The following is a 25330-nucleotide window of genomic DNA, read 5'->3' as shown; positions in this document are numbered from 1 at the left end:
TACCCAGAAATATTCTAAAGGATAAAAAAGCTTTCTTAAGGGCTAAAAGGCATTTTATATAATTTTACCTGTGTGCATTACTTATTTTTCTATAATATTAGTTTTATATGTTTTAAGTGCATGTAAGTATTATGTCATCATTAATAGTTATAAACTTTTTTATTTTAGGTTCAACTTTTAATTTTTGCAAGTGAAAGAAGGAATAACCATCCTTTCCAAAGATTTTTTCATAGATCTGTTGTCGTAAATACATTTAATGGAAAGAATAATAAGAGCTGATAGTGGAAGCGGAGCAATTTAGGAACCTCTGACTTGAAGAAAGCTAATTTTTTGAAGGAAAAATTTTTTTTATTGCTCTTGAACAAAATTTTTACATGCCCTATGTTGAACAGTTTAATAAAAACACTAAAATTTTCATAACCTAATGCTTGATGAAAGAAGTTCATACAATCAGCTTATAGCTGTTAACAAAATTAGAACTTTTCATTATCACTCTAAATAGCGCTGCTTAATAGTCAAATTATTTTTGAACCATTTAACATGCAGTGTATTGCAGTCTGAATACAGTTATAAGCTAATCCACTCCTCAGGGGGTTTACCTTTTTCAGGTAAACACGGGCTCCACAACCCCGAGGTACCCCAGTGATATTTTTTTGTCAGTTTTGTTGCCTTTATGTAATATATTAAAGACAAAATCTTGCTCTTGTGTGTGCCAATGAATTCTACATTGAATACAATTCATGATAAAATATTAAATGCACCTCTATTTCCTGAAAGAAGAAATTATAGAAAATTACAGAGCTTGTGCTAAGTAATATGTGGGAAAAAATGCAGAGTTTTGTCATGTATAACTGCAATGAGCACAAATTATTTTATGTATAGCAGGAGAAATGTTTGCTTTTTTTAAAAAAAGAGGTAGCATTTTTTTAATGTGCGCATGCTATTGTATTTGGTCATTGGTCCCATTAGTTCTCTTGGTTGAGCCTCTAGGGACATTCAGATCAATATAAATGGGAAATTAAAGTGCTTGTGTAAGAAAGTAATTTTATTTTATCAGGTCCAGTTTTTTTTTTTCGAATTTTTTTATTATTTACAATGCACCATATTTTAATTAGGAGCAATTTAGGAACCTCTGACTTGAAGAAAACTCATTTTTTGAAGAAAAAATACTTTTTTGCTCTCCAACACAATTTTTACATACCCTATGTTGAACAGTTTAATAAAAACACAAAGCTGCTCATAACCTAATGCTTGATGAAAGAAGTTCATACCATCAGCTTATAGCTGTTAGCAAAATTAGAACTTTTCATCATTCTAAATAGCGCTGCTTAATAGTCAAATTATTTTTGAACCATTTAACATGCAGTGTATTTTAGTCTGAGTACAGTCATAGGCTAATCCACTCCTCAGGGGGTTTACCTTTTTCAGGTAAACACGGGCTCCACAAACCCGAGGTACTCCAGTGGTATTTTTTGTCAGTTTTTTTTATTTTGTTGTCTTTAATATATGTAATATAATAATTTGTTCAACAAAGATGCAGAAACAGCAAATTGTACTTGGAAATATCATGACAAAATTTTTTTAATTAGAATATTGACAATAACTTGTACCTGAAAAACAGTACACTTTCTTATTATCCTGGGAAATAATTCATCAAAATTTCTTTAGTTTTATCAAACAAAAGCTTAAATCGTATATTTTATTGTATGGAACTCGGGCAGAAATATATTAAAAGTATTTGATGTATTTCTGTTTAAAGAAAGCAAAGGAAAAGAATCGTTTGCTTTGAAATTACATACTTAGTTTAGTTTATTTATAATGCTAAAACAATAAAAATAAAATATTTTAATACTAACTGAGAGTTAGGTAATAATGTATGTTATATTAATAATATATAAAATTATTTGGTTAAGTTCTGGAATTTTTTATGCAGATAGTAACTCTAAAAATAAAAAAAAAATCATTTAAATCCCATATTATTTGTATTAACAACTTATTAACGTTTGTTTCAAAGCTTATATTTAAATTGAAGTGGATTGAAATAAAACGCTTATAGTTATAAATATTTAGTTTAATCCGCTAGCTTCATGAATGTTTCATTTAAATTTTTATAAATTCTTTAAAAAAGAAAAGAAAGTAATATTTATTTTGCCAGCTCCATTTGACCTCTACTCGATCACTCTTTTTTGATCCTCCAGAAACTGTGTTCTCAAATAGTTAATTTTTTACATTATCCACATTTGTGTTGAAGATTTTTGCAATATCGTTAAGAGATTTATCTCTGATATTTCTGTCTGAGTATGATGGAATATTGCTATCCAACAATTCAGGCCTCTCCTTATATTCAACACCACACCTTGATATACCACAGGTGATTTATATGCTTCTCCAAAGTATGATATATAGTAGCAAAAGCTTCCCGCTTCATGTTTTTGATAGAATTCCGTAAACGCTCTATCTGAATTAGGAGCATATGAATCTATAGTTCTTGTCAAGCATTCAAAATCTGCGTAGATCACGAGAGGTATTTTGTGCCTGTGTCGAACATTTTTGAAACACAAATATTTTTCGTTTTCTGCTGGCATTAAAACTCGTACTGCGTCGTGCATATCACAATTCAGTTTATGATTGTTCATAATTTTCACGGTTGAGAAAAACTGCAGGCATCTGCGACATATATACTTCTTTCCATTGTGGGATGAATGCTGTGATGTTAAAAGTTTGGATAAATTTTTTATCCAACAATAATGAGCGGTAGTCAATGATGTTAAATATAATAAGTCAACGTACACTTCTCTTTCAATTTTAGTTATATGTAGAGGAAATAAAGTATTTTTCTCTATAAGACCGTATACGTTGATGGAGATAGTATTTTGTTTTTCGAACTTTTTAATACTTTCTAGCTTCATTGGAAATTCGAGACTCACGAAGTTTAGTTCATCTTTAAAAGGCTCATAGTTTGAAATTCTATAGCTGTGATCACTTTGCGGGTGAAGTGCTGACAAAATAGCCCACATGAAACACTTATTATCATATTTATTCTAAACATTAATGACTGCTTTTTTGTTTTCTATGCATGCTGGCAGTTGAATGAAAGTCGAACCATTCAAGGGATTATTCTTATTAATTCTAATCTCTAAGAAAAGAATTTCTGATAATGTCCATCCACTATCTTTTTCTTCGAACTCGGAGCTTTCCATTAAAAGTTTAAATTTTTACAGCTATATACACCATAGATTGTCATGGTTAACCCTGGCTGATTAACCATCCATGCACTACTAGCTGTATTTATACAGCTTTTGAAAGCCCTAAATACAGTTCTTACAAGAGGCTGCAATGAGATGGGAAGGATAACATTACAATACCATTTTCCTTTGCATAATTAAGAACTTCAATTGAAATATGAGACTCTTGATTATCTAATAAAAGTAAAACTTTTCTATCTTTTGAACATCAAGTATGTTTAACGAAATGCTGAACGAATTTTTTAAAAATTCTCCGTCATCCATTCAGATATATGAGAAGCACCAGCACATCCAGGTGGGCCATCACATACAAAGTAAAGTACTGCTCGCTTAAATAGTCTATTAAGGGAACCCTCGCTGGGTACAGTTCGTTCGTTACCAGCTCTCTTTCGAAGTTCCGAGCAATCCCTTGAACATTGAGGAACATGCACGACTCATTGAAGTCTGGAGCGGACGATAGCTCCGATATCTCTACGTCCACGATTCTCTCCTATGTGGCGGAACAAAACAAATGCCAGGCAGTTGTTTATGTCCTGCTCCGCTTCTGCTTACCGGCTGTATAAGGACTTTTCTGCAGGCAGACTTCTCTTGGTCACCATCTTGAACGTCTCCTTAAAGTCCCGGGACTTGTATTTCAGGGCGATGGAGCTGGAGTTCACGTCGTCGTAAACTTTTTTAATAGCCCTCCACTGGGAGTAGGTGATGTTAACTGGGAACTTGTGGACGCGTCCACTGCGGCACGTGTGCTCGTGCGTGAGGATGACTTTCCCATCATCTGCCATGAGGAGATAGAACTCTCTCTTGTTGTGAATGTTTACAGCCTCCAAGGCAAGATTTATTTCCACAACATCAAAAATCGAAGTAGGAGGACCATTCTTAAATACTACAGTGAACTGCTCTGGTGTAATCGTAAGTCCAACTGTTGAAGGGTAGTAGTTGTCACCATAGCGGTTAAACTTTCAGATGTGTATTGCTTTCTTTTTGGTATTCACTCGCCAGCACAAAAAAGTTTTCCCCAATAGGATAATAATGTTCAGGATAGCACCCCTCTTTAAACAATCCTTTTCTGTTTCCTTCCTACAAATGAAAAAGGAAGAATTTTTGAGTAATCGAGAAACATAATATAGTAACTAATATAAATTAAAACGCTTATGTTACTAAAGTTTATTTAACTAGTAATTAAAATAAAAAGTTAATTTAACAAGCTTTATTAAAAATATTGTAATGACTGTAAAAATTAACTATTTACATTTCTTGACTACGATAACTAATTAATTTTTTTATCATTAACAAAATAGAAATGGTTGATTAAATTGAACAAAATAATTTAAGTTCTCTTGGTTAAATAAAGATGTCGATTAACGTAAGCTCAGAAGCTTTATAAATAATACTATTTAACATATTATACTATTTAAAATCAAAATAATAAAATAACAGTTATAAAATTTTAATAAAAAATGAGTACTTACTTGAATATCATCATGCCTTCGCTTTAGTATTGCGTTTCCATCCATAAAGAAGAGAAGAATCGAAGGAAACTAGCGATTTAGTGAAAATGGAAAACTGAGAAGAAGAAAAAAAGTTATATAAACTTAATAATTTTTAAAACTTAACAGAACAATAAGACACGCTATTCAACGAAATGCATGCGAGCAAGTGAAGTACTATCACTTGAGTGAAGATAATTTAATTCACTCCTCATACGTCGCAGATCTAACCCTCCCTTGTTTAATCTGTCCAAGCAGGACTTGCAGTATCCGCTTTGACATCAGGGCAGATTAGGTACACCCCCTAACATATGGTTTGATTTAGCGATATACGTGCTTAACAGATGGATCGTTGCCAAGATGAGAAAAGTAATGATAACAAAAAGGTGGGCAGAAATACGAAATCGGATAACTGATAAGTTTGAAACAAAACAAGCAAAAATCAAAAGAGAAAAATTTCTATTTAAGTACATTCTCGCTTTTCTCTGAAACTTATTTTTAATGATCTTCTTTTATGCTTCGGCTCAGGTCTATCCCGAGCTATCATCCAACAGTAGTCAGCGAGCATGTTCTTGTCCCATCTTCCTTGATATTTTGCTCAATATCTCTGATATCTTGATAGAACCTTTCCCCTTGTTCTTCGCTGACTGCTGCTAAATTTTCAGGGAGAAAGTCCACATGTGAGTGAAGGAAATGCATTTTAACACACATGGTGCAACCCAACGTTTTAAATTTGTCCACCATTTCCATTGCAATTTCCTTATAATTAGGATCCTTGTAATTACCCAGAAATTTACCGACGACATCTTTGAAAGCAACCAGGGCTTCTTTTTCCGTTGCTGTCATGTTAGTCTAAATTTAGGTTTTCAAATGAAGGAACTATATACAGCAAAAATGAACAAAGGCTTTGTTCAGGTTTGATGACAAAAACATGAAGATTCTTTCTTCTCTGGAAAGAATTTCACTAAGTTGTTTTGCTGATAAGTCCTCTACCTTTAGTTTTTTGGATGGAGGCATAACATTGTTGTCATTTTCTCTTTTTTTGATAATCTTTTTTGTTTCTGTGTGAGAGAGGTTACCACTCTTCTTTGGAATAACATAAATAGAAAGGGCAACACTCGGAGTGCTCTTCACTTCTTCTTTAAAAAAAGAAGTAAGTGGTTCCCATTGTTGAAAAATTCTTCGTCCAACAGACAACCATCGAGTAGCAACAAGTTTCAATATTTTTCGCACTTCAGTATTATGTGATTCTTGGAATTTTTTTTAAGGCGCTCCTTGCGCTTTACACTCTTTTCTAAATAAAAAAATATGTCCTCAATATATTCCTCAATATATATTGGCAAGCACTTTGCTTCCTTTTCAGCTGCCAAATTTAAGAGATGGCATGAAACAAGCAAGGATGCCTAAAGAGATTTAATGATGTGATCATCACCATCTTCTTTTTGAATGATGTGATCATCAGCATAGATTTTTAATTCATTTAATGAAGTAAATGTCTTCGAATCCCCTTCACTCAAAATTGTTGAGTAACGCATTCCACATAAGACAATTGATCGTGTCTATATGGCCACAGCGATAACTTTCATGTTACAAGAATGTTTTTTCGCATTCTCTAACTTAGAATAAGCTTTCGTGAATGAAGCACGCTGTGCTGTTTTCATTTCTTTTAATAATTTTCATATTTACCATCTGTTCTAGTTCATTAATTTACTAATCAATATCTAATGAGTTAGAAATATGTCTATTACAATAATAACTTCAAAATGGAAATTCTTTTCATACCTTTCGTTACCAATCCTTAAGACAAGCGCCAGAAATGTCATTCCTAACCGGATTGACTATGATTGAAGGAGGCATCATGTCTATATGATTGACAACGTTTTAAAAAACACACAGAAAAAACAAACATTTATTTCAAACAAAAAATTAAAAAACAGTGTTTCAAAAATATTTCCAGTTCTCTCTTACATTTCCTCAATTAAATTAAAATAGTTTTCAGAGACCAAGTCTTTATCAACAATTAACGATTGCCGGCATTCTGCGCAGTTCTGCCCTTTTAATTTTTTTAAATTTTTTATGCAGCATGAGAGCAATATCCTGCGAGGTAAGTTATTATTGGCAAACTGTTTTCGATAGCTTTAATGTCATTATCTTCAATGGTTTCATCGCAATGAAAGATATCAACATTAATAGCATCTTTTGTATGTGAAGCCAGTTTTAATTCATGGCATAAGCGTAACTGTCTCGTAAATTTGCCTAACAGAAATGTGATATTGATCTCCAGTCATACTCCTGTATTGACCAAATCTGGATTCAAGTTTGTTTATCTGAATTTTTCCTAAAAGAGCATAAGACTTATTGAAGTCTTTTGTAAAATAGCTAACAACTTCAATAAAAGCCTCTGTTGTGTGGAGAGCAGCAAGGAAGGTTTCTTATTGGATTTTAAATTTTCCCATCGTGTCAACCTGGAGACAATGTGGGTATCGATTTATGAGCAGTGCAGTTATCAATAAACAGGATGATTTTTCTGTTTTTTTCTTTGGTATGTGCGATTGAGATCTAGTAACCATTTTTCAAAAATATTCGCCGTCTTCTATGCTTTTGTGTTAGAATCGTATTCTATAGGCTTTGATTTGATATTTTTAAAATACCTTGGATTTCTTGATTTTCCAATCATCAGTAATGGTAATTTCTCAGTGCCGTCCATGTTTGCTCCTACAAGTAAGGTTATTCGGTCTTTACTGTTTTTTCCACCACTACAATTTTCACCTTTAAAAGCAAGAGTCTTTGCAGGGGTACATTTGAAAAAAAGTCCAGTCTCATCGACATTAAAAATGTCTCTGTCCTGTGTATACTCAATAATTTCGACAACTTTTTCTTTCCACTCATTTGCTGCTCCTTGGTTCACACTTGAACTTTCACCACACATTTCTTTCCTTAAATCCGTCTAACCATCCGGAGCTTGCTTTGAAGCTGCTGTTACCTAAACTGGTAGCAAATTCTTCCGCTTTTGCACGAACAAGAGTTCCACTGAGAGAAATGTTTTTGTCCCGTGCTTGTTTAAACCACTTTGCAACACACTCGTCCACGTCAGGATAATCAGGCTCTCTAGCTCGCTTGCGATTTCCATTAGATTTCAAAATTCTTTCTTTATTTTTCAAAAAAGTCGAAAGAGTGTTAGGCGCTCTTCCAAACTCTTTTGCGATGATGCATTTTTTACACCCTTTTCTACTTCTCGAATTCAGCAATTTTTTCATCGAAAGATAAGGCTTTATACGGGACACGGGGCTTACTAAACGACATGCTTGCACTGAACTATCACTACAAAACTAAAATCACAATATAGAAAACTCAAGTAATATCGACTACAGTCCTGGTTAACTAGATTTTGTCATTTTTGAAAGGGCAAAAACTTCGAATTAAAGAAGTTGGACTTCGAAATAACCGAGATTTTTTAGCATTAACTGAATATACATGTGTCTAGGGAAGGAGAAAAGCTTCGAATAATACACAAATTCGAATTAAAGACGTTCGAATTATTCAAGTTTGACTGTACTTCTCACCAAGTTCTTTTAAAGCAACTACAACACTGGTGGTGAAAAGTTTCTGGGTCAACTTCACCTTCTGCCGTTCTAAATTTGAAGGCCTTAAGGCTTTACGTGTTAACTCATAACCAAATTTTAAAATATTTGTACACTCGAAATCATAAAGTTTTCGTACAGAACTTAGAGATGCTGTCATTTTTGGAGGGATGGTTTTGTCAGATGATGGAAAATAAAAATAATAACCATTTTTGTGCTCCAATTATTTCGAAAACATTTAAATATGTGGACGGAATCGATAACAAAAAAAAGGGACGGGAACTATCTTTTGGATGTACATATCTTACTAGTAATTGTGGAGGGTCAGCGAAATAACTAACAGCTTTACTATTGATGGAATTATTATCAGCAACCAGTCCATTCACTTTGAAACCTATATCATCGTGACCCATTACAACTTTATCTAATAAATTATAAAGTTTGGATGCATCAAATGAATGTACTGGGACAATGTGTACAACATCTTTTTAAGGAGAAAATAAATTTTCAACCATAAGAACGTGTACACTAGTAGCTAAATCAGTGCTATTATAAGCTGTCCCCACACTATTCCCCCCTTTAAAATCAAGAAAAAGTTTAATATGAATTTCATCTATCATCAGGAAGACATCATAATCGTAATTTTCCAACTTCAGAAAAGCATGCTTAACGTAAGAAAGAAAATTTTTATGTTCTTCCTCTTGTGGAGAATTTCTTAGCATTGCACCAATTTTCCTTATAGTACTTGGACCTGTCAGAATCAAATATTGTGAAGCATGGATAAACTTATACGCCTGAGGGAAAATATAAAACAAAAGCTATGCAAAAATTAACAAATCAGGAGAGTGCCTATATCTTTCCGGTTTACACTGAATAAGATTAAATTTCTCAAGAAAGAATTTAAAAAATAATTTATTAGAGTCATTTCTGAATCTTTAAGAATAGACTCAATCTCAATGATATTTACTTTATCATTTAAGGGATTAGCCGAACTAAGTGGATTTGTACTTTCATAGAAATCAAGAACTTGTAGAATATCATTAATACTACTAACTTTAAAAGGTAGGAGACTATTTTTGTGCTTTTAAAGTTTTTCACCTTTAAAATATACATTTAAGTTTAAATCACGATTTATTGATGCAGCATATTGCAGCAGGAGAATATCAGTGTGCAAATTAATATCAATGAACAACATAACTCCCTCTTTTGCGAAAATAGTCCAATGTTTGAAAATATTATGGTTTTGAAGGTAGCTCTGTAGCTCATCAAAATTTGTAAATTTACATTTCTGATCATATTCCTTTTGACTATTTAGACTTTTAGCCACTGCAAGTGCAACTTGATCATTTTCTATTCACTGTCATTTTTTGGTTGGACTTTCACGTATTGATGTTGATGATGAAGAAAGTTAAGGTGAGCAGCCAAGAAATATACTTGCCACTGTGTTTTCTTTCAACTTTAACTTCTTCAATGGTGCAGATATGGTTTCACCAGTCTTTTCATTATAAGTCGATAAGTTAAATATTCTAAAATTTAAAAAGAAAAAAAAACTAGTTCGGATAGTCGGCGCTCTTCTGTATTTACTATATTTCTTTTTCTGTGATATAACCATGGGTGAATAAATACTTTGGGTGTATTACTTTAAAATTTGTTCGAAGTTTCTGCACCTGTTATACATGTAGAATCATCCTTTATTTTTAATAGGAAAAGTTTAGAGTCGTAGAATTAGGTTTTGAAAAAGTAAGCAAACCAGCATTTCAGTTATATGTGTATTATTTTCAGACTTTACATTCATATTTACTTTACATTACATTCATACAGACATATTTACATTCAAAGAAGAAAAAAAAATTAACATAAAAAAGATTTCATTTTGGTTATAAGCATTGCTAACATGCTGATGTAAATGATCACAGGCAATCAAATTACTCCACCACACGATTTTTTTAAAAATATAAAATGTTTCCTTAATTTTAATTTTTTATAATGTTGTAGTTAACTACAGGCATTTTGTTCTCAACAAAATTTTTTAAGGAAAGGAAGAGAAAACCAAGTGCAAATGATTGTTAATATAATAGACTTTGCTGATTTGATTATTATTATAATAACTGCTTTCGAATGTTTTAGGAATATTCTACGTTATATTTCTTCCAGGAAATTTTAAAGTTAACTTTGCTTACCTTCGAGTTCTTTGTGACATTGAAATTTTCTCTTGGAATCGCTCGTAACCATTTCTGTTTAAGATTCTCTTAAAAATATCTAATAAATATTTGAAATACGTACTTTCAGTGACTTGAAAATAGAAAAAACTATTAACATGTGTTAATGAAAATATTTTAAAATTAGATTTAAATTATTGAAGATATGACAAACAAACATATACTAATTATTTATGAAAACTTTCACAAATTTTTTTTTTCTTTTAGTTTCGGTCAGTTCACTGATTTTTTTCATCGATGGTTTCAATTTCTGATTGCTTTTCTTTTACCCTCCTTCGGAAGCTATTTGTCTTTTTTACCAACAAGATATTCTTGGTTGTCTCAGCTTTTTCCAGCAAGCTGATTTGCTGAGTTCAGCCACAGTCTTCTCAAATTTTTTTTGCTTGCAGCTCTTGATCGTTGTTGGGTCTTTTTTTCCTTTCAAGCTCTTTCTCTTTGGCTTTAAGGTGAAGGTAATGACGGTATTTCTGTTTAGCACCTCTAACAGCAATTTTCATCTCCTTAGTTATATCAATCCCTTGTACCCCCCCCCTTCCCACAGGATAAGAAAGCATCTTTCACAAGCCTTTTAGCTATGTAGGTCTCTTTTAAATTATCAACTTCAACCTGCTGGTTGATTGAAAATCCTCTTTCTACAGTGGCTTGCCCAAGGGAGAGAAGCAAAAGTTTCTTCAAAAACTCATCAAATCGTTGAGTTCCGGGATTGAAGTCCCTAAACTCAACACTTACTCCTGTAGAATTTCAAAAATTCTGAAAGAATGGAATCACATTTTGCATCATTGACTTTTTTACACCTAGCCAATTCTTTCAGAATGATATATATTTTCTTATATGATTTATCTCTACTGTGATATATCTGCCTGGGGTATAGGGATGCAAGGCATCTAACTGATTGGATAGAGATTTTTCAGCTATTTTTCTTTACAATGGCAATAATGCACTTTTGGTAGTCATGCTGAAGGTCTAGCCCTGCTTTATCAGTTACCTGCTTCTGTGCAAGTAGTTTCTTTAGCATATTTCACTCAACACATCCGATTGAAACTTTGCTAATGGTACCTTTATAATTATTAAAATCTAAATGAGAAAAGTCACAGTGCTCTTTTCATTGCACTGACAGATTCATTACTTAAGTCTTTAAAAGTATCTAAAAAATTGAAAATCATTTTCCTCAAGTCCCTAGGCAAAAAGAAGGTAGCATCGACCAATCCTTCTGATACACAGTTAAAAAGGGCTGAAGAATTCTAATTATTGATCGAAAAAAACCCAGTTTTTCTGGAAGAAGTATGTCTTACGTGAAGCAACTACAAATAAGATTTGCTGCTGAGTTTAACTTCCCCTTTTCAACAGAAGAAATGTATTGTTTAAAATTATCCAAAATGGCAAAAGCTCCTTGGGCTGCTGTGACATTCTCTAGCCATCCATGCTCACAAAATTTGAGGGGCATCAATTTACTCTTTGAAGCTTCTAAAAAGTCTTTCCTTGCTGGAGCGTCTTTAAACAGCCAATGAAGGCTTTTCAAAAAATAATCTAGATACCATTGCGTCTCAACAAATCCTCTTTTAAAGCTGTTATTTTTTACAACATGTAGACTACAGCTACCTACGTTTGGTATTTGGCATCTGAATTGATTTTTTTTAATTTGGCCTGTATAGTAAATCAGAGATCTTCCAATTTACATTAAGGCCATCCATGGAAACTCCATTATTTAGGCTCTCATCGAACATTACGCAATAGTCACCTGATAGTTTGCAACTTTCAAAAACTTGTGACTTAAAATATGGTGCTAAGTCAAAGCACAAGTAATAAGAAGCTTTATTAGCCCTACATGAAAAAAGATCTGACTATCACACTGTCGCTAAACATGTCTTTAAGTAAATCAACAATTGTTTGGCATGAATTAAAAGAATAATTATTTTCTACGCACTTTAGAACGCATCTTATCTCAGCATAAGTACTATCAGTAGTGCCAAAATTCAAAACAGTTGCGGCATTGGAAGAAGGCACTGCTTCTTGAGATATGCTAAACAATAAATATTTGTAACCTTCTCCGCTTTGGTGGCGCTGCTGTCGCCGAAGCCTGATTGGTCGGCGAACCTACTTTTTAAGAAGGGGAGAAAGTGACGTCAGGCTATTCAAGGAAAGATGAAAGAAGAACAGAGTCCCCAAACGAAAATAATCAAAGATCCCTTTTTAATAAGAACATTATTTATCGGTAAATTATATTATTTTAATTTAAGTGTCATAATTAAATGTAAATTCAATTATTAATTTGATTAGTGTAAAATAATTAGTGTCAACAAAGAAACATTAAATATTACAATTAATAAAATAATAATTATATAATTTCCCAACCATAACACTGATTCTACTGCACAGAATATCAGCCTTCTAGTGGGGAGATTTAAAATTAAGCTAATTTACAACTACATTATCACAAAACTTTACAATAGCAAGACAATACTTATTCTTCATTTCACATTATATCAAAACATTATCTATTTAAACTAAAAATGTTTTTTTATTTTTTATTTCTAAAGGCAAGGCAAAAGGTACGAATAGAAAGATGAAATAATTAAATACAAATGTACGTAGGATAACAAAGAAAGAAGACCGAAGTCATTGCCTTAAAAGTTCTCTTGCTTCCCAATATCTTGAGGACTCAGTGTGTCCATGAAGGGCCCCTCATAGAAGCAGTTGGCCCCTGCCCAATTTCTCTCCAGATTTACAAAGTGCACAAAAAGGCGTGGTGGAAAGGCCTATGCGGTATAAGTGAGCAGAAAGACAATCGTGGCCTGTATATAAACTAAAAATATAAAAATACACATTAATCAATTATTTATAAAACAGTAAAAGATAATTAGAAACATCAAATTTGAAGGAATAGTAAATTATTAAAATATCATCATTCAGAATGTTCATTAATTTGTTTTCAGTTTAGCTCTAAGGTATAGAGCACTTGCACTGGTCTTCTATACTCACCAGTTTTAGTTTTTATGAGACAGGATCGAAATAGTCTGCCACGACCCTTATAAGCTTCAAGAACACGGCCTAGGTTCCATAAAAATTTGGACATACTTTTACCTTGAACAAGCACTGCATCACCGATTTTTAGGTTTTTCTCACAGTTGGGTTTGTTAGAAAAGTGATATTGTCTCAAAGTCAGCAAGTATTCGTCTTTTCAACGTGACCACACTTGTTTCAGAAGATGAATTTGATAAAGCTTTCTTTATATCAAACTATCTCGCATTGGAGTCACATTAATAAGTTCAGAAAAATTACATGGATAATCGTTCAGCAGTCCAGTAAATCAAAAATGAGCAGGTGTCAGGGGCTTAGTTCTGATTTATCATCGCTAACATATGTGAGTGGTCGACGATTAACGATTTTATTTTAGATTATATTTAAGTAAAATATATGTGGGAAAATGAGCTATTCAGAATCTGAATATGAATTCGCAAATTTATCGGAAGGTGGATCTGAAGAAAGTGATAATTATAGTAGTGATTCTGAAGATAGTTCAGAAGAAGATATAGTCGTTGATTGGAAGGAGATAAGCAATTTCGAACTAAATCCATCTCCTCAAAGGTCTCCATTTGTCGCCGCTTCTATTTAAACTTTTCTTTGGTGGACAATTTTGATATTTTGAGCTTTTGTTCCATGGAAAAAGTCTATATTTTATTCTTGAATAAATAAGCACTAATACTTCAAATTATCAATAGCATCTAATCAAAATAAACGTATTTATACACTTTAAAATTATTAAACACTCAGACTATTAACATCAGGATTTCCTTAACGGTTCAAGAAATCTGCGAAGAAAGAAAATAAAGTTCAATTAATTAAAAGTCGCCCAGTCAAAACATCTTAGCTTGAAGCACGTAAATCGAATTTACTTGGAATCGATTGGACTCTTCTTCCTGTAAGGGAGTGGGCTGGAATTAAGGGAAAAGAGTAGGTTTTTTTCTCAACGTAGGTTAAAGGGCGAGAATTTAAGATCGTTTCAACTTGAATCATTATTGTTTCAAGCTCTAAATAATTTAAGCATTATCTAAATAGAATTTTCTTGAGTGAGGACTTTACAGAGCGTATATGTCACCCCCAAAATCCATCCTCCCCACCATGCAGTTTTCTCAATATTGTTTTTCCATTTTATTCTCTTCTCACTAAAATAGTCCTGGCATTTTGATTCTTTCAAAGTTTCATTCAATAGATTAAGCTCCTCTTTAACTTTATGAAATTTTTTTGCATTATCGGAATATACTATCTTACATAGTCCACGTCGAGTAATAAATTTTTTTAAAACGTTCAGGAACGTTGCTGCAGTCATATCAGGTGACAGTTCCAAATGGACAGATCTAGTGACAGCGCATGTAAATGATAAAATATAACACTTCTTAGATTCTGAACTTTCCTTTTCCTTTGTGTACAGAGGACCTAAATAATCGATGCCAGTCACTTCAAATGGAAATGCCTCTCTACCTCTATCAAGGGGCAAACTTGCCATATTCTGTGTTGCTGGCTTTGTTCGCAAAATTTTGCATAAGTTGCACTTTCCGATTAAGGTCTTCACTCTCGGTCTACCCTTTAGCACAAAAAATCTTTCTCTTAAATCAGTCAATGTTTCCGATAGTCCAGCGTGTCCTGTTCTTTCATGGCATTTACGAATAATGAGTTCTGCGAAATTGTCGTGTCCAGCTAACAATATTGGATGTTTTTTGTTCATAGCTCAAGTTTGAATGTTGCAACCGTCCACCAATTCTAATCAATCCCCTCTCGTCCAGAAATAGCTTAAATTGACTAATTATTGATGAGATTGGGAATCTTTTCCAGAACTCAGATCACTAATTTCATTCTTTTTTTTTCCTTCTAAACACAAATATTACATCGTATTTTTTCTTCACAAATTGATACATCTGAAAATCATTTACATGTATTTGATTTGAAATATGATACATAGAATAGCCTTGACAGCGTTTCAGTAAAAAGTAAATACAATATTGTCCACATACATTGGATGTAGGTGATTGAAACACTTTGGAATTCCATAGTACTTCCGTGTAGGAAGTGGTATTCATGTTCTAAAATCCGGGAAGCTTCCCATATGAGTCATAAAACTCTAACTATCCTATGCCATAATACCAGAGTTTAATATAGTGCGAAGATTACTCAACTTGAATTGAAGAGATGAGGAAATAGGAAAATACCCCCTTTTCAATTCATTCAAACCAAAACTCTTCGGCAGTTTAGAGAGACCCATTACAAAAGAGCTTAAGGAATCGATCACTCTCATGCTGAAGGACTGCACGGTGATGCAAAGTAGTTTTGATCCTCTCATGATTACTTTTGGTTTAACTGATTGTCTGATGAGAAACATGCCGTCATAGCCTTACATGTCGTGTGGTGATATTTTGGCCTTGAGATTGACGAAAGTATCAAGGGAGTCATAACCTGAAAATGTCTTTTCGGAACCATCGAAATACTGCATTACAATTAGATTAGCCTTGTGTTCTCCGGATGACTGATCCGCTTCAATATCAAAAAATATGTTCATGATGATTATGAGACAATCATTGTTTTTCCTTTATGAAACATAGATGATCAGACAAGTCGCAGTTCTTATGACAATTTTTACCAAACATTTGACCACAAACGTGGGGTGTTCTCTTTTTATAAATTTTGTAACAGTCATTACATAGTCCAAATGTGTCATAAAGAGAATTTTGTTTACTTCCGATGTCCTTATGCCTTTCAAAACATTCTCTAGATTTGCAAATCTTGTTACAATCAGGGCAGGTGATTCTCGATACAACCTCACAATTGTCGCTAAAGCCTGTATGGCATCGGTTATTACAGCGATGCGCTTTATTATTTTTATAGCCTGGATCACATACTGAACAATAATAGACGGTTCCTAATAATGCCTTCATGCTATTTATAGCATGAAAATGTTCCCCAGTCTTCCATATGTTTACCTTTTTAACCCTCTCAACTCCTCGATGCACAACCTAAAAGATAAAAAATTTACGTGGAAATATTAAAAACAGACCTGTATCTAAATTTAATAAATGTAATTTAAATCAGCCAGCATATTATACACATATGTTTATAAATCTTACCTTATTAAAATTTCCTGCATCTACAACGAGAATTTGAACATTTAAAGCTTGCACAAGCTTCTCGATTTCATCAGTTCCACAAGGTACATCTGCTCTTATGTGCGTCTCCACAACTAGCTGTTTTTGAAGGGGCCTAGCACTTCTTCGAATATAATTCTTTCTGAGGTCATTCTCTAAATTAGCCAGGGCAACAACAGCTCGCGCACAACATAAATCGTCGTTGTTGGTTATCTGCACAATGCATCTTTTTGAGACAGCATCTTGAACTAGATTTATGATAGTTTTCCTGCTACCTCTTTTTGGTATTCGAATGGTTTTGACATCAATCTTTAAAGTTGAGTCGAATTTAATGTCCTTTCCGGACTGAGCAACTTTCTCCACCTCCGCGATGATCTTTTCAGGGGTTATTTCTGAAACGGGAGTCAGTCTGATGGAAAGGGGATTGTTTAGAACACCAGGATTTAAATCTATGTGGATCAGGTCGTGAGAGATCAGATCGCGTGTTGCTTGATCAATAATTCGTTGAAAGAGTTTGCCAATCCCTTCATGCACTCTACGCAATGACACATCAGTAGAACCTACTCAAGTGTCATTGCGTAGAGAAGTTCACGTCGTAGATCACATCCTCCCCCTCATATTTTCGAATTATCCTTCTACGACTTTCAACAATATTGAAAAGGATAATTTAAAATAAATTTCTATAAAAATCATAATTTTACTAGTTTATTTTTTTCAACTTTTAATTTTATGATGCTTACATCATTTTCAGCTTCGGTCTCGATATTTTCCAATCTCCGCCGCTTCGTATTCTAAATGAAAATACACGAATTAAATTTTTTTATATTCATCATATTTCATTTTTATATATCGATTATCATAAGATATTTAATTACATCATTATCATTTTCCAATCTATCAAAATATTTAGCCGTATTTGGCTGCGGACCATCATCAGTCTTACGTTTTCCATTCTGCATAATAAAAAACAAAGCAAAGGACAGTTAAACTATGATGAAAAAGTAATAAAATGTGACCCGACCCTTTCTGCTTGTTTAATTCTAAAAATATGTCAATAATAAAATTTTATAACAATTAAATATTAAAGAAAATAATCAAGAATACAAAAGAAAAATGAGATATAACTCCGTCTATAAAATAAAACATTAAATAAAGTACATTAAAAAAAGCATTAGTTAAATGTCACTTCAGCTGCTGGAGCCGGTACTCCTTTAACGTGCTCTGATCCATCACTAGAAGGTCCGGGCTGATTCTTAAAAAAAAAAAAAAATCTAAGTAACAANCTAAATAAAAAAAAAAAAAAAAAAAAACTCTTCCAGGTAACTGAGGTAGAAAACTATCACCGCATTCTTTTAGCCTGGCTGAGGGAGCATAGTGATTGCGAAAATATTTGCTAATATCCACAACATGTTTACTAGAAGGTGTAATATCTTCACCAAGGAGATTTAGCCAATGAGCTCCACAACCATATGAAACCTAATATAAATTTTCATCATGGTATTTTTGTTCTAATTCGCTTCTCATTTTTTCCAGTGTCGGTCACAATGCTTTTAATTTCACAGTTATACTTCCTTTTTACAGTAATAGTGTCTGTAGATTATGCCAGCAAGTATTCTGCTGTCTTTTTGTGGGCTCCTGCATTTTCTACATCAGCAATGAATGCTTTTCCATCAACTTGAACACATGATGCAGTTATATATTCGTTGTGTATGCTACTCCACCCATCGACAACAGGGGTTTCTTCTTTACCTTGTAAACTTTCATCTATTAAATTTTCTACTTCATAGTGAACTGAATGTAGAAGGGCACCTGATAAATCTTTAAGGTATCTGGGCACCTTCGACAACTTTTTTTTTAAAAATCCTTATTAATTGAAACCTTAAGGTTTTTTTTTTGGTGCCTTGTAGTATAAAAACTGCTTTTTTGCAGTTGTTTCAGCAAAAAAAATTTTATTTTTTGTAAATTTGGGGAAAAATATGGTAAAAAATGCTGTTTTTATGAAACCACTGTTTACGCTCTAAAAATTTTTCAAGTTAAGTTATTGAACAATTTTCTTCACTATTACGCTCGTAATTAATGTGTCTTTAAAACAGACTAAAAGCTAAGCTCTAAATTAGAGGAACTATAAGTTATGGCGTTTTAAATAGCTTCATTTAAAAATTTCGAAAAAAATACAGTTCAAAATAAACAAAAATTGCTCAAACAAAAAAAATTACATATTTATGAAAAAGATATTAGTCTATCTTTGAAAGAATGTTATAAAAAAGCTGTACACAAAATTTCAAGATTTTGGGACTAAAACTTTTTAAGTTATGGTGTAAATCGTAACTCAAAGCTTGCGAAAAATCGAAACTTCAGAAAATGCATTTAAAGTAAACAATTGCATAAAATTTTTTTTATTGTAATAAATATGCAAGGAAATCATATCAATGATATTTTACACCTTCATTTTTGTTATTCAAGTAGAAACATTTTCATAAAAACATTATTTCCTTTTTATTAATTAAGTTTTTACCAATGAGAATTATCAGATTTACTAATATGAATAAGGAGTAACCTTGATGTTTTATTTTAAATTGTAAACATCATTTATCATTGTAAACATTTAATATATTTGCTAGTTAGAACTTCTTTCTTATAAAGTGAAATGCTAGTTATATTACAAGATTAAACAAAATATAGTTTCGGTCAATAACATTTTTAAAAACAAGCATACACTTCGTAAAAGATAATGACTTAGAAGTATTATAACACACATTTAAAAAACACAGTTTAGAAAAAGAACATAATAGTTTTGAAGTAAGAGTTTAACAAAAGAAGGCACTTATAAATATTAGAAACAACCGCTTTGGTATGTAACCCCTTCTGTCAGTTCGATTTTTGAAAGTTTATGCTTTTTAGAAGCGTGTAACTTTATTCTTTGAATTTTTGTGGACGGTAAAGAATGTCGGTGAGCAGAATTTAACCGCAGTTTGTTCATTTCTGTGAATGCAAGAGTAGTGAAATAACCAGGGTTTATTCCAAATGATCTTAAAACAGATAGTAAACCACATGACCCATCGTTGAATTGCAAAATTGCACATGACACACCAAACTGCAGAGTTTCCAGTCCAACAAAAACATTCTTTGACAAGATTTGCCAGATAACACCATTGAAGCTTTCATTTTGATTCTGAGTTTTTCCATGCAAACATTTTTTCAACAACTCTTGATTGCACAATTTCATGTATGTTGGCTTTATAGCCGCCATTACTTTCTCAGGTAAACCTTGGACATTTTCTTTATAGTTTTTTCCTAACGCCTGAAACTGCTGGTACTTGCACCAACTCTCCAAGCCAGGAGGACACTGCACATGCATTGGCTTTTTTGAGCTAGAACAACAGTGGAAAAAAGCAGCAATTACTGATCTTTGCATCTCCAGAAGATTTCCACTATTGCTTCGAATTGCAATCCCATAATAGTTTTGTAGTTTACCTATGAACTTATCTGTCAGTTTGCCTTTCCCGCCAAGTCCTTTTGTATTTTTTTTTACCTTTCGTAAGTGGGAACCAACACGCTTTTGCACATGTCTAATGCATTCATACTTCACAACACTGTCTTTTCCATATACGTTTTTAACGGTTTCATATGCTTTTGCATCTCCATCGCCATAGTACTCTCTATAATCAAGGCTATTCAGTAGAGCCGATCTTTGAAAGATTCTAAGAGCACCAACACTCTCCATACTTCCAGCAGAGGCCGTATGATTTCGGCAAATATGAGGTTTCGTAGAATTTGTTGATGCTAAGCACATTCTACAATAGGATGACATCACCTCACAGTCAAGTACTTTACCGGTATCAATGGAGATAACAGAGACGCAACCATTCAATGAACTATAACCTCGACGTTGCCAAGTTCCATCGACAGAAATTCCACAAGGTGTCACAACTTCATTAGACTGTTTCATTGCAATTATTTCTTTTGCAGCCTCATTCATGCTGCTTTTGGACAGTTTTACAGCAGCATCAGATAACTTTTTCACTTGTTTCTGAAAACTGTATGGCGCTAAGAAAGGTAAGTCAAGCATAGAAAATAGCTTTCTGCCTGCAGTGTAACCTCTACCAATCAATCGCAACCCATAAACAAGAAGAGTGTTGATTTCAGAGCATATATCAATTTTCTTTGATGTTGGGAAAGGAACCATAAAAGAGCAACTGTTACACTTCACTGTAAAGTTTGACAAAAGTCCATACCTTGAATCTTCAATTATTGATAGCGATTGCTGAAAACATTCAGAACAAGATAGGGCAGAAAGTAAGCATACAAGGAATTCAATCGATATTATTCTATTACCTTGATTGTTAGCATTTGAAACTCGACAGTTTGTAATTTATCTTTCAGTTTAGAGAAACTAGCAGTAGAAAGTTTCTCCTTTTCAGTGCCATCCACGTTATTTTTGTTAGGTAAATTTGAATACCTATTTCCATAGAACTTTCGCTTTTTGTTGCGATAATTTTTTCCTGCCATATCAGCTAAAAAAAATTATTATAAAATAATTCAAAATAAAGCTATTTATTCTTGTATAAATCAAATCAAAATAAGAAAACTAACTCCAAACAACAATCGAAATCACAAGAGAGCCAAATGACAACAATCTCTTGTTGCCATATTTGAAATAATAAAAACAATACAGACTATTAAAATATTTCGAATTGTTTATAATTACTTTAAAAAGTTCTTTAAAAGCAAAAAAAAATGGAAAACAATGATTTATGCACTGAATCTGTCAAAAACATGATTAGTTTCGGTTTCGAAATTTCACTTCCGGTGGATTTTCACTGAAACTAATACTTTTTCAAATGCACGTATCTCGGGTTAGAATTATCGTATCAACGAAATTTTACCGCCAATCGAAAGATAAGATTCCAAATATTTTTAAAAGTAAAAAATCTCAATTTCGAAAATTTCATCGAAATTCGACTTTTCAAGGTAGTGAGGCACCTTAAGTGAAGGCAATTTATAACTTGGTTTCAAGATACGCATTAAATCATGAAATGCACGACTTTCAACAACATTAAATGGTATTCCACATGCATAAAAGAATTTTGCCGCAGTTAGATCAATTTTCTTTTTCTCCTTTTCTGAAGTTTTTGAAACAAACTTAACTATATAGCCTATTCTAACAGTCTGGGTTTTCTATCAGTTAAGCCTGTCAGTTAATTTCGTCTTTACTCTATAAATTCCATTTTCATCTGTAAAAACGTTTAAAGTCTTTAGACTATTGATAAATTGCGGAGTAATACTTTTGCACTCTTTTTATGAGGACACTTTCAGCTTCATCTAATTCTTTTACTGATAATTCTCCCTTTCGAAAATTGGTTTTGTCTCTTGAGTTGTGAATAAATCTTAATATCCATGCCATCATGCGTATAATACTGGTCTAAAGTAAGAAATAAGATCTTCAATAATTCCTTCCTTTTGACAATTCAAAAAAACTTCGTTATATGCGTTAAACGTGTTTTCTTTTACTAAATGCTTCGTAACAGAACGGAGTCGAGATACGGTTACTTCACGATTGTTGTATAAATGTAAAATTTTATAATAATGACATGAAAGACACTAGATTTAGTTCAATTTTTTTTTAATTTTCTAAACACAAATCTTACACCATATTTTTCTTTACAAATTGATACATCTGAAAATCATTTTCATATAATTGATTTGAAATATGATACATAGAATAGCCTTGACAGCGTTTCAGTAAAAAGTAAATAGAATATTGTCCACATACATTGGATGTAGGTGATTGAAACACTTTGGAATTCCATAGTACGTCCGTGTAGGAAGTCTAAAGGCCTTGACCATGTTGCAAACGCTGTTGTTACCCCTATCTTCACAATATCTGAAAAATTACATTCAAAATGCTCCGTATTTACACCTGAATGCCATGGGGTTTACCTGACTCTTCAATTTATTTCTTCTCAAAGGTTGTAGTAAATGGATGATATATTCAGATTCAAAAAGTGTCGTAGTTGCCTTGCAAAATAAAAAACTGAATACACATTCTATTATAAATAATATTTTAAACCTATACAGCAATTTACTCAAAGAATATGCCATAATTTTATGTTGGGTGCCAAGCCATGCTGGCATTTCGGGTAATGAAGCAGCAGATAAAGTGGCTAAGTCAACAAACAATATAACAAACAACCCCCTTACCTACAGAGATATCAAAAATGCAATTGACAATGAACAGTATTTACACTGGCAAAATGATGGGAAAATGAAATAAATAATAAATTGCAAGACATTAAAAACCTTCTATTAAATCTTATAAAAGTCTAAACATTAGTCGAAAGCAGGAAGTAATATTAAATCGCTTGCGCATTGGTCACTCTAGAGTATTTTCCAATTATAAGCTGTCCAACAGCATTGTACTATTTGCCCTAGTTGATGCGAATTGTAATTTTCTGTATGTAGATGTGGGCACAAATGGCAGGGTAGCAGATAGCACCATACTTTCCAAATCAACTTTAATTAGTGCTCTTGAAAACAGGGCACTTTGTGTGCCAGGCCCTACTAGGCTAGTGAATCAATTAAATGATAGCGAATCCCCATTTGTGATGGTCGCAGATGAGGCTTTCCCACTTAAATCTTACTTGATAAAGCCTTACCCCAAGCGGAATTAAACGCGAACAAAGAGAATATTCAATTACTGTTTGAGTAGGGCTAGAAGGACTGTACTGTCGAAAATGCATTTGGCATCTTATCAGCCAGATTCAAAGTCCTTCAACGAGTCAACCCTCTCGATATTAAAAAAGTTGAGAGTATCGTGCTGGCATGCTGTGCATTGCACAATTATTTAAGAAAAACATCTTCTGTCAGCAGGTACTCTCCGCCTAACTTTTTTAATCGAGAAAACAATCAGGAAGGAGCTATTAATCAGGCTCCCTGGCCTGATCATAGCTATGCTGGAATTAGAGGTGTCGCAAGGCATCTCTTAATGCCTGAGAAGTAAGGGATGAACTTTGTTCTTACTTCAACGGTGTTGGCAAAGTGCCATGGCAAGACAGATTCATAGTTTAAAATCTTATTTATTTTTTATTCCAATTTTATGTAAATTAAATTCAGTTTAATTAATCGATTCTCTATTCATATATTTTTATTTAAATTTATTTTTAACTTAATTCTACATAAATTTCAATTATTTAAAACGTTAGGTAAATTATATCCTCTAATGCCAGCATAGCTATGTTCAAGTTTAAAAAATAAATTTTCTTTCCTTTTTTTAACAGTTAGGTATAAAGATTCTAAAAATAATTCTGAATTAATTCTTTTTTTAATTAATTTCTAGCATTATGAAATAAAAAGTAATATTCAAGCATTCTGAAAATAATTCTTAATGAAGTATGTTACATTTTTTTTAAAATTGTTAATTCTGTATGTTAAATTGTTAAGTTTTGTAACCTATCCAGCTTTAATTTTGTTCCTTGCCCCTTTTGTTCCGTTAAATTCCGCTTTCAACAGTTGAGCACACTATCATCTTTTATTTAATTGCAAATGTATCACCAGTCTCTTAAAGTGTTTATTATTAAATGCTATTCATTTATTTTTATGATTTGCTTTTATTTAAATGGTTGATATATTTATAATTTTTAGTATTGATGATCAATAAAGGCATTTGTTTGAGATTGTGCTCATGACAGATTAAATTCTGCTTTCAACAGTTGAGCACACTATCATCTTTTGTTTAATTGCAAATGTAGAACCAGTCTTTTTTAAATCTTTATATGTTTATCATTTCTTTTATCCTGATTTGCAATTATTTAAATGGTCCATGTTTTTTTTGTTGTTAATATTGGCTTTTTGTATTCATCATTAATAGAGATATTTGTTTTTAATTTGTTGTCTGCAATACATTATTTTTCTGAAAATTAATGATATCCAACAACCAGGGCAATATAAAATGTTGATATTATATGATTTCTGGTTAAAATTATGGGGGAAAAAACTGAATTTAAATAAATCATTTAATTATTTTTGAACTCCATGAGCGTATTAGAAATACGCGATTTGGCAACTGTCCGGCTCCTTGGTGACAAAGTTCTTAGCTCCGCTGCGATGTAGGAGCCGAAACAGTCCAAATCATCTTTGCTGGCAACATTGTTAATGGCTGCTGTTGCAGCAGCCATTAAATCTTCCTCCTGCGTGCACTTTCTTTTTCGTTGCAGGGTTGGCGTGGTGTTTGGCGAGTTAAGGTTATTCTCCAAATAGGGATCTTCATCCGTCGAGTCATCTTCGAACGTTCTCTCAATTTCCTTCTGTTTTTGCTGTAAGGAAATAAAGCTTCATGTGACTTTTAAAGTAACTTATCAATCTGCTTCTACGGAAATTACTAATAGTGTTTTTAGGTTTAAAGGAGCAATAATTTAACTTAAAAGTAAATTTGTTAATGATGTTGATTTCACTTAAATTTAATAACTTTTGACTTATATAGGCTTCATCAATTAAAACTGAAATGTGTTTTTTCAGATATAAGTATCTCCGAATTTCGCAATACAATGTTAGAAGGTATCACGTGGTTCCATGAAGAAAAATCCTTATAAGAGATTCCCAACAAAATTTTTGTATAATTGAAATCAGTAGGATTAATTACATTCTTACCCGAACATCATAACAAAA

General features: G+C 32.7%; 1 long non-coding RNA gene across 2 annotated transcripts in view; it reads left to right on the top strand.

Annotated features, from left to right (window-relative positions):
• LOC122271448 (uncharacterized) overlaps window positions 1-24021 on the top strand; it is a 29208-nt gene extending 5187 nt beyond the window's left edge. The window contains exons 2-3 of one of the 2 annotated variants that reach the window (XR_011638083.1): window positions 169-18491; window positions 21656-24021. This is a non-coding gene — a long non-coding RNA (uncharacterized lncRNA). Of the gene's footprint in view, window positions 1-168; window positions 18492-21655 lie in introns of those variants that run through there. The other variant, XR_006226379.2, reaches the window with a different exon arrangement.
• The last annotated feature ends 1309 nt before the right edge of the window (window positions 24022-25330 follow it).

This window comes from Parasteatoda tepidariorum, chromosome 10 (assembly GCF_043381705.1).
Source record: "Parasteatoda tepidariorum isolate YZ-2023 chromosome 10, CAS_Ptep_4.0, whole genome shotgun sequence".
NCBI classification, from domain to species: Eukaryota; Metazoa; Arthropoda; class Arachnida; order Araneae; family Theridiidae; genus Parasteatoda; species Parasteatoda tepidariorum.
Note: the sequence above shows the minus strand (reverse complement) of the source record. Positions and strands in the feature narration are given on the sequence as shown.